This window comes from Aegilops tauschii, chromosome 7, assembly GCF_002575655.3.
Source record: "Aegilops tauschii subsp. strangulata cultivar AL8/78 chromosome 7, Aet v6.0, whole genome shotgun sequence".
Lineage (NCBI taxonomy): Eukaryota > Viridiplantae > Streptophyta > Magnoliopsida > Poales > Poaceae > Aegilops > Aegilops tauschii.
Window position 1 is genome coordinate 364,234,378 of NC_053041.3, and position 13,086 is coordinate 364,247,463.

Consider the following 13,086-nt stretch of genomic DNA (forward strand, 5'->3'; position numbering starts at 1 on the left):
ACACGTTATGCTTTGAGATTGCGGTGAGGGCGTGAGCTAGGGGAGGAGAGATCTTCGTGCGCACCCCAGTGTTCAAACCTCGAGGGTTTTGCCGGAACCCGAAATCCGACATTTGGCGCGCCAGGTAGGGGTGCGTCGAAGCTTTCCTTCCGTCAATCCATGCTCTGTCACTGCAACACCTTGCCCCCATGGCCGGTGTTGCTCTTCCAGCTGTGATGATGGATGACCATGGCGGGGCCAGGGGGCTCAAAGCCTTAGCCCCCGCTTTGCGGCGGGTGCAGTGGTCACCCAATTCAAGCCAGAGATGTCGCCGCGTTACGACGGCGTGGCGGACCCATCGGCTTCCTGCTGGCGTATGAGGAGGCCGTCCTGAAGGCCGGGGGCGACGACAAGGTCATGGCCAACTGGCTTCCCGTGGCCCTCACTGGTGCACCGCGCGCCTGTCTACTCAACCTCCCAGGATCCACGGTGGCATCTTGGGAGGAGCTGCGCAGCCTCTTTGCTGCGTGCTTCGCGGCACCGGCGGCCCCTGCCGTTGCGGCCCTCCTCGGCGACTCGCAAGCGCCGCCCTCGGGTCGTCACACCAAGCCGTTCTTTTGCCACATCGGCGCCACCTCCGCGCGGCAGGGGGCTCCGCCGGGTTGGGTGGCGCCCAAGGCCGACCTGACCTTCGACTCGGGGGATCACCCTGTCACCACCGTCGGCTCGGGCGTGCTCCCGATGCATTGCACGCCCACCATCTGCAGCGTAGCCGTCACCAAGACCCTCATCGACGGCGGCGCCAGCCTCAACGTGCTCTCTATGGAGGCTTTTAGCCTCTCCACGTACCGCTCGAGCGGCTCCGCCCCAGCAAGCCCTTCTCCGGGGTCGGCGGCGGCTCCTCCAGCTCCCTGGGCAGACCCGTCTTCCCGTGACCTTCGGCACCCGCGACAACTATCGCACTGAGCTGATCAACTTCGACATCGCCCAAATTTGCCTCCCGTACAATGCCATCCTCGGGTACCCGGCTCTGGCTCATTTTATGGCGGCAACCCATCCGGCCTACAACCTCATGAAGATGCCCGGGAGCAAGGGCGTCCTCACCGTAGTTGGAGATACCAAGGAAGCTCTGGTAGCACTCAAGCTTGCCCTTAAGACCGCCGCGGTAGCGCGGCCGGCCGACGAGGTCGCCGCCGGAGTTAAGGAGGCCGTACCAGCCAAGAAGAAGAAGTTGTTCACTCAAGACCGGGCGGAAACCAAGCAGGTGCCGGTCGAGGAAGATGGGTCCTCCGGAGCTACCTTCACCATAGGTGCCAACCTCGACCCAGATCAAGAGGATGCATTGGTGAAGTTCTTGCACGCCAACAAGGAGGTATTCGCCTGGGAACCCAAGCAGCTGGTAGGGGTCCTGAGAGGGGTGATCGAGCATCACTTAACGGTGTGCCCCAATGTGCCTGTGAAGCAGAAGGCGCGGCGACAGTCCACGGAGAAGCAGTCCTTCATCGTCCAGAAAACCCGCGAGCTGGAGGCACCAGGTGTCATCCGCGAGGTTCGGTACCCCGAGTGGCTGGCGAACCCCGTCGTCGTGCCAAAGAAAGGCGGGAAGGAGCACATGTGTGTCGACTTCACCAACCTCAACAAGGCATGTCCCCAAGATCCGTTCCCGCTTCCACGCATCGGCTAGATCGTTGACTCCACCGCCGAGTGCGACTTGCTATGCTTCCTGGATGCGTTCTCAGGCTATCATCAGATCAATATGGCGGTAGAGGATGTGGAGAAGATGACCTTCCTAACCCCGTGCGGGGTGTACTGCTACACTTGCATGCCGTTCGGGCTGCGCAACGCAGGCGCGACCTTCCAACGTCTGATGCACATCGCCCTGGGTCAGTAGCTCGGGAGGAATGCTGAGGCCTACGTCGACGACATTGTGGTAAGGTCTCGAGAGGCGAGAACTTTGATTCATGACCTGGAGGATACCTTCGCGAGCCTGCGCCAGGTGAACTTGCGGCTCAACCAAGAGAAGTGCATGTTTGGTGTCCCCTCAGGCAAGCTGCTGGGCTTCCTCGTGTCCCACAGGGGGATCGAGGCCAACCCAGAGAAGGTCAAGGCGATCGACGACATGAGCCCACCGCAAACCCTCAAGGACATGCAGAAGCTTGCCGGCTGCGTGACTTCACTAGGGCGCTTCATCTCCAAGCTGGGAGAGCGGGGCCTACCATTCTTCAAGCTGATGAAGAAGAAGGGCCCATTGGAGTGGACCCCGGAGGCTGACCAAGCGTTTCAAAACCTCAAGAGATACCTGACCAGCCCTCCGGTGATGGTGGCGCCCCGCCCTCTTGAGCCCATGGTGCTCTACCTCGCCGCCACTCCTTACTCTGCTAGCGCAGCTCTGGTGGCGGTCCGAGAAGAGCGCCAAGCCAAAGATGTGTCGCGCCGAGCTGCGCCCCCAGCTGGGGTGATACAAGACCCAGAGGGCACCGCAAGGCTGCGGCGACGCCAACGGACAACCAAGCTTTGCAAGACGGTGCCCTCGGGCCTGCAGAGGCCCCAATGAGCGACCAGGCTTCGAGGGTTCCATCGCCTCAGGGGCGCCTCAACCTCCGACGGATGTAGGCCCCGTCGACGCGCCCGCCCTCGTCGAGCACCCAGTGTATTTTGTTAGCACGGTTCTGCGGGATGCAAGGGCACGATACCCCATGCCTCAGAAGCTCTTGCTCGCGCTCTTGGTAGCCTATCGTAAGCTACGGCACTACTTTCAAGGTCACCCAATCAAGATCGTCTCAGCCTACCCACTGGAGAGGGTACTCAGGAGCCCCAACGCTGCTGGAAGCGTCGCCGAGTGGAACATCAAGCTGCAAGCTTTCCAGTTGGAGCTCAGCACAACCAGGGTCATCAAGGGAGCCGCGCTCGCCGTTTTTGTCGCAGAATGGACCGATGCTCCATGGTTTGAAGCGGGCGAGGATCGATTCCTCTCACCAGGAAGTGAAGCACCAGATGGCTGCGTCATGTATTTCGATGGCGCGTTCGCACGCCAGGGCGCGGGAGCTGGAGCAGTGCTCATCTCGCCTCCTCAGGACAAGCTCTACTACGCCGTGTAGCTCTGCTTCCAGCATGGCGAGAAGGTCTCCAACAACATCACAGAGTACGAAGGCCTCATTGCTAGCCTTAAGGCTGCGGTGGCCCTCGGGGTGAAGCGCCTCACCATCAGGGGCGACTCGCAGCTCCTCATCAACTTCTCCAACAATGTGTACGAGCCAAGGGACGAGCACATGGAGGCGTACCTCGCGGAGGTACGCAAAATGGAAAAGCATTTCCTGGGTCTAGAATTGCAGCACGAGCCCCGTGGCACCAACAAGGAGGCTGGGGACATCGCCAAAAGGGCATCCAAGCGACTACCCCAAGAACTTGGCGTCTTCGAGGAGCGGCTCTTCAAGCCGTCGGCAGCACCTCCGCTTTCGAGGCCGGCGCCGCCTCGGGAGGAGCTCCCCTAGCCACCAGCTTCGGGAGCCCCAGCCTGCGGCCCGACCTCGGGAACGCGCCTACTCTTGGCGCTTGAGCCTTAGGAAGGGTGCTGGACCAAGGAGTTCAAGGAATACCTGACGCAAGTACACTACCGGAGAAAGAGGAGGGCGCCGAGCGTGTGACCCGGCAGGCCACGGCGTACTGCATCCAGGACGGTGAGTTATACAGGAAGCAGCCGAATGACGTTCCTCTACGTTGTATCAACAGGGAACAGGGGAAAGAATTGTTAGCTGACATTCACGGCGGAGACTGCGGGCACCACTTGTCGTCACGAACCCTCATCGGCAAGGCATTCCGCAGCGGGTTCTACGGGCCTACGGCGCTCAACGACGCGACTGAGCTGGTGAAGTCCTGCGAGGCCTGCCAATTCCACGCCAAGCAGATCCATCAGCCGGCTCAGGGCCTCCATACCATCCCGCTCTCGTGGCCATTCGCAGTCTGGGGACTCGATATCTTGGGCCCATTCCCCCGAGCGCCTGGGGGCTACCGCTACCTCTACGTCGCCATCGACAAGTTCACCAAGTGGGCGGAGGTACAAGTTGTCCGCACCATCCCGGTCGGATCCGTGGTCAAGTTCATCAAGGGTCTCGTGAGCCGGTTCGGGGTCCCTAATCGCATCATCACCGACAACGGCTCGCAGTTCACTAGGAATCTCTTCAAGACATGTTGGGCTAACCCTGGAACGCAGATCAGCTACGCTTCGGTGGCACACCCCAGGAGCAATGGCCAGGCCGAACGCGCCAACGCGGAGTTCCTGAGAGGCCTCAAGATCAAGACCTTCAAAAAGAAGCTCGAGGCCTGCGGCAGGGCCTGGCACGGCGAGCTCCAGTCCATGATGTGGTCCATCCGCACCACCGCCACCAAGCCAACAGGCGAGACCCCGTTCTTCCTCGTCTACAGAGCAAAAGCGGTTCTCCCTCACGAGGTCAAGCATCGCTCCGCGCGGGTCCTGGCGTTTGATGAGACGTAGTAGGACGCCATGCGGGGGATGGACCTTGTGCCGGGGGAGGAATGCTGCCATGAAGCCACGCTATGAGCAGCAAGATACTAGCAGGCGCTGCGGCGGTATCACTACCGCAGCATCCGCTCCAGGACGCTCGAGGTGGGTGACCTCGTCCTAAGGCGGGTGCTCTCCAGGGAAGGGCTGCAATAGCTTTCACCCATGTGGGAGGGCCCATTTAGGGTCGCCCACGTCTCTAGGCCTGGCGCCGCGCGCCTGGAGACGCAGGATGGGGTCCCCATCCAGAACGCCAGGAACATCCAGCACCTCCGGAAGTTCTACCCATGAAGCATGGCACGGCACCTGTGAAGCAAGGCCCAGTGCCTGTGAAGGTCTCCGCTCGTGACACTCTCACGTAATAATGAGTGGGGCTGTACACGCCCCGGAGTCTCAGGAGTGCCGCCCTCAGGCCTCGAGGGCTCCCTCCCACGTCCTAGTGGCAGCACTTAGCTCTGCGCTGGTGAGAAAACTAGACTAGGTGCGGGACACGGCTTTTCATTTGCTTTCCGCAGTTGGCTTGCCCTCTTTAATGAAAAATTGCTTTCTGGTGTTCTCTACCTGCTTGGTTCCATCGCCTTTTGCCTTCTTTTCTGCCCTCGGTTCCTTGTTTTGACCCGTACTCTTCCTTGCATGCCTCGCGAGGGGGCTGGACAGGCCCTCGTGAGTGCTTTTTCCTGTTCTTCACGAGGCACCCGCGCTCAAGCTCGCAAGCTGGCGCACCTCTCTCAATCCATGCCCCTCGGTTACCGTGATGCGAAGCGCTGGGTCATGGCCGGCTGTGCCTGCGACCAGGGATTGGAAGAATAAGAGTTTCCTAACGAATTTTTGCAGTTCCTAGGCGCCTCCCAAGCCAAGGAGGCCTCGCCAGGTATTGGGAAATGCGCACCTCATGAGGCGGAAACTACTTCGAGCACATCAAGCTAAGTTATTCCTACGCGCCTACATACAACGTCGATGCTGCAACATAACACATGAACAATAAACATAGCATAGCAACTTGGAAATCATGGTTCATTGCACGCCCCTACGGGGCCCCATACTTGTCTATCTCTTGATGCAGGAAGAAAAGGAAGAACGAAACAAAAGTGGCGCATGCCCCAGCAGCAGTTCGTGATGATGGGCTCATGGCGCTATCCCGGGCTCAGCCAGACCCCTACTCGCGCTTCACTGGGGCGCGGCAACGAGACGACCCGCTGCCGCCCTCGAAGCGGGCGCGACACCGGGTCGTAGCCGCCGCTGCTGGAGCTGTCGCCAGAAAAAGAGTCGCCGTAGCTGGGCGAGGCACGGGCGTCGCCGAGGACAAGCCCGCCTTCGCCCTCGTCATGGTCGTCGCCGAGGCTGAGCACCTCGCCGCCGTCGTTTTCCTCAGGGCAGCACCCTACGCGGCAACCATCTTCCCGGAACACCCTCACATAGAGGGTCGCGTTGCCATCGTACTTGAAGTGGAGGGTGCACCGCCGGCCCAGGCCGCGCGTGCGGGCAAACGTCTGCCAGCCACGGGCCAGGGCTGCGTTGCCCGCGATAGAGACCTCGACCACGACCCACGAAGCCTTGCTGCAGCAGCCATCAGCTTGCAACCAGAGCCCGCCTGGACCTGTGGCCGGCAGCTTGCCGACGAAGAAGCGTGGGAGCTGAAGCCAGGTGCCGGCCGGGTTCTCCGACCACACGACGAACTCCGGCAGCACCTCCTCCGAGTGGAAGCATGGCCGGGGAGGCCGTGCGACCATGGACGCCTCCCTTCGTTGACGGGTCTGCCACGACCTGGGCGACTCGCACCACGTGAAGAGGCGCCGCCGCGACCGCGAGGGGCCGCGGCGGGGGTCGCGGTGTGCTTGCGGGGACGGCCGAGCCCCCTCTTGGGCGGCGGTAAGACGGGCTCCTCCTAGCGGGTCTTCCCCTTCTCTGCGGTCGAGAACCTCTTCGCAAGCGCCATGGGTGTCCCTACTAGCAATGAAGCAAGGAAGAAGAAGCGAGCAGAGCAGGAAGAGATGAGCGACGGGGGCTGGGCCCCCTCCTCATTTATAGCGGGAGAAGGTGTCACATCCCTAGTTTTGGTATGCTCTAGGCTAGCTACTGTTGTTTGCATCATGTTTATATTTTAATGAACTTGAAATGGGGACATGTGAAAGCCTCAGAAATCATTTCTGGAAATGACCAAGATAAAATTGCTCCAAATAGGTCCAAGAAAATGTTCATGTTCCTCTCTGAAAATATTGGTCAGAGGTAAAATTCAAACCAATATTTTTAGGAGCTCACAAATATTTATTTTGGGCATTTGGAACTAATGCAATAATTATTTGCATTGGATATATATATGTTATATATTTCATATATGTCCAATAATTCTGGGTAAATGTGAGGGGCTCTGGAATAATCCAAATACTCCCTATAAAAATTTATCAGAAGAAAATAAAATGATTTAGTGCCTAAAACTAAATCAAACAAATGTCAAAAATAGAAAAGAAAACAAAAAAGGGAAAAATCCTTACCTGGGCTCACCTGCGGCCCAGCTGGTTGGCCTAGCTGACTGGCCGATGCCAGTCATCCCCTACCTCACGCCAGTAGGCCGGGGGGAACAACGCACACGCACGCGGACGCCATGCCACCAGGTTGCTTGCCTGCGTTCGAGGACAGCGCGACGCCGCTGGTCGTCTCCTCGGTGCCGTCGTGATCCACTTGACCTCCACACTCGCCCTCCCTGCTCTCTCCCTCGCCTCCCGTCTCCATGGCCGAACCACACCGCCGCTCGCCCACGTGGCCACCGTGCACGCCTCGCCTCTCCGTCATGACCACCGGATCCGCATCGACACCGTGAAGCTCCCCGCGGAAGAACGCGCCCTCAGGTGCCCGAAAACGTCGCCATCGACGGGTCCTCTCCGAGCACGGTCGTCGGTCGTCGCCGACCGATTCATCGCCGAAAGGACGCCCCCGAGCTTGTCGTCTACTCCAACTGACCCCCTGTGAGCTCCTGCTCCATTTCCCCTTTTCCCCGATGTCCCTCGCATCCTCTAGCCGCTCCTCCCACCGTGACCGAAGCCGCCGTCCGCCATGGATGACGAGCTCGTCCTTGCCGAGCCCCCTCCGACCTGTGCCTCCTTCCATCTTGCTCCTCGAGCGCCGTAGATGATGCCCAGATGCCTAGTTCGCTCGCTCGCAAGCTGCAGCCCCGAGCACGAGCTAGCCCGAGCACCGCTGCCGCCGCTAAAGCCCACCTCCGCACCTGCCGCAGCCACCACTCGACATGTTGCGTCACGCTGAGCCCGTAGCGCCCAGCCACGCGAGCTCTCGTCGCCGGAGATGGTCCGAATGAGGAGCGCCGCCGCGTTCTGCTTAGCACCAGCGGCTAATCGCCGGTTAGGTGTCGTGGCGGATTAGGTTAGCCACTAACCCCGTGGTTAGTTTAACCCGGTGACATTGACAGTGGGCCCCAGCGCCCACTAATCCTTTTAGTTAGGCTAAATACCATTGTTAACTAATTGGGTCACTGACCAGTGGGCCCCACTGGCCAGGTTTGACCTGGACCGCCCCTGTTGACTTGATGATGTCATACCGACGTCATGTTGATGCAGTTAACCATTTTCTGGATTTAAAATAATTCAGGAAATTTCAGAAAATAGCTAAACCTTCTAAAAATCATAGAAATTCAACCGTAACTCTAAATAAAATAATTTATGTATGAAAAATTATCAAAAAATGCAATCTATCCATCTGTATCATTTTCATGCATGTAAAACTAAGTTTACCTGCTGTATAGGTGAGAACATGATAATGGCATTTTAAATGCTAAATATGAAGTTTGCATATGAACCCTTAGTTCATATGGACTTCATTTAAACTATTGCTAGATGCATGAGTGTAAATCATAACATTCTTGACATGTCATGATCATGCATCATATTATTTCATTGCATTGATTGGTTTGAAAGATCGTGGATGTCGCCTAGAGGGGGGGGGTGAATAGGCGCTTTAAAATAATTACGGTTTAGGCTTGAACAAACGCGAAATAAACCTAGCGGTTAATTTGACAAGCACAAAACCTACAACAACTAGGCTCACCTATGTGCACCAACAACTTATGCTAAGCAAGATAAAAAACTAAGTGATAGCAAGATATATGACAAGAAACAATATGGCTATCACAAAGTAAAGTGCATAAGTAAAGGGTTCGGTTAAGACATAACCGAGGCACGCGGAGACGACGATGTATCCCGAAGTTCACACCCTTGCGGATGCTAATCTCCGTTTGGAGCGGTGTGGAGGCACAATGCTCCCCAAGAAGCCAATAGGGCCACCGTAATCTCCTCACGCCCTCGCACAATGCAAGATGCCGTGATTCCACTAAGGGACCCTTGAGGGCGGTCACCGAACCCGTACAAATGGCAACCCTTGGGGGCGGTCACCGAACCCGTACACTTTGGCAACCCTTGGGGGCGGTCACCGGTACCCATCAAATTGCTCGGGGCGATCTCCACAACCTAATTGGAGACCCCGACGCTTGCCCGGAGCTTTACACCACAATGATTGAGCTCCGAACACCACCAACCGTCTAGGGAGCCCAAGCACCCAAGAGGAACAAGCTCAAGGGCACCAAGCACCCAAGAGTAATAAGCTTCTCAACTTGTAACTTCCACGTATCACCGTGGAGAACTCAAACCGATGCACCAAATGCAATGGCAAGGGCACACGGAGTGCCCAAGTCCTTATCTCTCAAATCCCACCGAAGCAACTAATGCTAGGGAGGAAAATGAGAAGAAGAACAAGAAGGAGAACACCAAGAACTCCAAGATCTAGATCCAAGGGGTTCCCCTCACAAAGAGGAGAAAGTGAATGGTGGAAATGTGCATCTAGATCTCCTCTCTCTTTCCCTCAAAAACTAGCAAGAATCCATGGAGGGATTGAGAGTTAGCAAGCTTGAAGAAGGTCAACAATGGGGGAAGAACACGAGCTCAAAGGATAAGGTTCATTGGGAAGAAGACCCCCTTTTATAGAAGGGGAAAAATCCAACCGTTATGTGCTCAGCCCGCACACGAGCGGTACTACCGCTCCACGAGCGGTACTACCGCTCTGGCGGAAGAAGCAGGGAAAAGGAGCAACCAAACATGAACCTTGGGGCGGTAGTACCGCTCATAAGCGGTACTACCGCGCACCCCAGCGGTACTACCGCTGGAGGAGCAGAACATGGGACCAAAAATGTAGTAGCGGTACTACCGCCCGACCGGAGCGGTACTACCGCCCATCGGGGCGGTACTACCGCTTATAGGCGGAACTGTCGTGCCTTACTGCCGTGCAACTACTGCAAAACTCGACACGAAAAATGCAAGACCCAAAATCGAGGCGGTACCAGCGCGGAACCGTAGCCGTACTACCGCTTATGGCCATAGGCGGTACCACCGCTTTGGACAGCAGTACTACCGCTTGGGGCGATAAGCGGTACTGCCGCTCTGGCCGCGGTACTACCGCAGGGAGAAAACCAGAACTGCCATAACTTCTTCATATGAGCTCCGAATTGAGCAAACTCAAGCTTGTTGGATACAAGACGATGAGTAGCATCAAAACAGGTGGAAGTTAGGGGAGGCAGGGGAGGTATGCCAACAAATAGAGGAGTGAAACCTCCAACCGAGAAGAACCGGCATAACCTTCAACATCGAAAACATCATAGAAGATGCGAGTGAACTCCGTTTTCGATGAACTCGAGCTTGTCATCAAGATGACCATAAGCTCCAAAACTCACAAAGAGAAGAACCAAACAAGAACCAATAAAGATGATGCAAGGATGCAATGGTTTGAGCTCTCTATGAACGATACGATCAAGCTACTCATCGAGAGCCCCCCTTGATAGTACGGCAATCGATCCTATAACCCGGTCTCCCAACTACCATCATGAGACCGGTAAAATAGAAAACCTATCAAGAGCAAACCTTTGCCTTGCACATGGTCCACTTGAGCTAGATGATGACGATCTTGACTCCCTCAAGTTGGACCACCTTTCTTGGTTTCTTTGGCTCGATGAAGACTAGTTGATTGCTCCCCCATGCTCCACTATGGGTGAGCCACTCTTCCGCACATCTTCACAAGTCCATTGTCACCACAATGGACGGCAAGCTTCAAGCATTTGATCTCTTCATGATGCTTCACTTGAACTTGCACACCGCAACATCTTCACAAGTCCATTGTCACCACAATGGACGGCAAGCTTCAAGCATTTGATCTCTTCATGATGCTTCACTTGAACTTGCACACCGCAACCTAACCCCACAAAGAACTCTCACGAAGACCATGGGTTAGTACACAAAGCGTAATTGACAATGCTTACCATACCATGGGATCGCTTGATCCCTCTCGGTACATCTTGTGCGCTTTGTGTGTTGATCAACTTGTTCACTCTTGACTTAGTCTTGATCAACCTTGACTCTTTCCAACTCTCTTCATTTGGATGATGTCTTGAAGGTAAACATGAATGATCACACAATCTTCTTCTTCAAGACATGCTTGCAATAAGCTCTACTCTCACATGACCAATCTTTGGATAATTCCTTAATAACACCTTGGTCACCACATAAACTCCTTGAAACCAACACATGGACTTCAAGAAATGCCTATGGACAAATCCTTCAAATATAACTCAAGGCAACCATTAGTCCATAGAGATTGTCATCAATTACCAAAACCAAACATGGGGGCACCGCATGTTCTTTCAGTGTTCCCTCTTGTTTGCCGGTGTTTGTCCCCTCTTAGTGGACGTAGTTCCGACAATGAGTTCGATGACACCGATGAAGAGTTATCCTATCTTCAGAAGTGCCAGGCAAGCAGAACCCCCTTGTTCATTCTGATACAATCCCACTCTCTCGCTCCTGCTCTCTTTTACTGCATTAGGACAACAACGATTCAACTGTTACATGCTGCGGTAGTTGAACCCCTTTCCTCTGCATTACCTGTCATTGCCACAGTAAATATATGAAACCCACTAGCATGAGTAGGAGTTGTTTGAGCCCTGATGTGCCTACTCATTCATGCTTGTTTGTCATGCCTGCTACTGCTTAGAGTTGAGTCAGGTCTGATTCATCGGGGATGAATTGGAATGTGGTGAACATGTCCTACCATTGAGACCTAAGTGTGTGAACACGATTTCGTAACGGTAGCGGTGAGAGGCCATGTAGGAGTACATGGTGGATTGTCTCATTGCAGCCATCCTCAGGAACTGAGTTCTGTGTTTGTGATCCATGAACAGTTACTACCACACATTGGGTTCCGGTAAATCGGCCCCTCTCGGCTTATTAATCAACTCGATCTCTGTCCAGGAGTTGCAACTAGTTTCTGGTGTTTGTAGGTAGTGTTAGTAGTCTACCAAGTGGCACCCGGTACAGGTGGGCTTGGGACAGACTAGGCACAGTGGCATGGTGTACCAAGTGGCACCCGGATGGTGGGCTTGGGAACCCTGCTCACATCGTTTGCGGCCGTGAGCGACACCCCGGGCGGATCTCCTTGCGGATGGAACCCGAATAGGCGATAAACCTGGACTAGAGATTTGTGTGGTTAATCAGGTCGTGGCCAACTCCCTCGCCAGGCTTCCGCTTGAAGGTTGCCGAGATACACGACGTGTACATGGTGGTAAGTGGCGAGAGCGTGTGTGAAGAAGTACACCCCTGCAGGGTTAACATCATCTATTCGAATAGCCGGGTCCGCGGAAAAGGACTTCTGGGTTGCTTGTACAGTTCATAGACAAGTGAAAGTGGACACTCTAAAATGCGCAAGATAAGCGTGAGTACTATGGATGGCGTTCTCATAGGGAGACGGGAGCAGATCCATAGTGGTGTATTGGTATGGTGAATATGTGGACTCGTGTGCGCCACCTCAAAAGAGTTACTTGCAGTCGTAGTTCAGGATAGCCACCGAGTAAAAGCTGGCTTGCTGCAGTTAAACTCCACCGCCCCTTTGTTGATACCGATGCATATCTAGATAGTTTTGATGTAAGTCTTGCTGGGTACATTTGTACTCACGTTTGCTTATTTATGTTTTGCAGAGAGACTTCAGTCTCGCTAGTAGTTCCACGTGGACTTCGACGTTTAGCTTGTTACCTCAGCTACGATCTTGTACCCTTGGGAGGGTCTTGTAGATAGTCAGGCTTCTCAGCCTTCTTCATTTGTAGTTGTCTGTACTCAGACAAGTTAAGCTTTCGCATGTGCTTCTTGCTTGTATGCTCTGTATGTTGGGTCATGAGACCCATGTTTGTAATACTTGGCTCCTCGGAGCCTAATGAATAAATACTCTGAGTCCTAGAGTCTTGTTGTGATGCCATGTTGTATTTGCACATATTGAGCATATTGTGTGTATGATTGAAATGCTTGGTATGTGTGGGATCCGACAATCTAGTTGTTTATCCTTGGTAGCCTCTCTTATGGGGAAATGTAGTCTGGTGCGTCCACTGAGCCTTGGTAGTCCGCTACAGCCCGGTTTACCGGAGTCCTGCTAGCCCAGCACTACTGCTCCGGAACACCTAGACTGGCTGGCATGTGATACACTTTGTTCCTGTGTCTGTCCCTTTAGGGAAATGTCACGCGGTGACATCCGGAGTCCTGCTAGCCTGC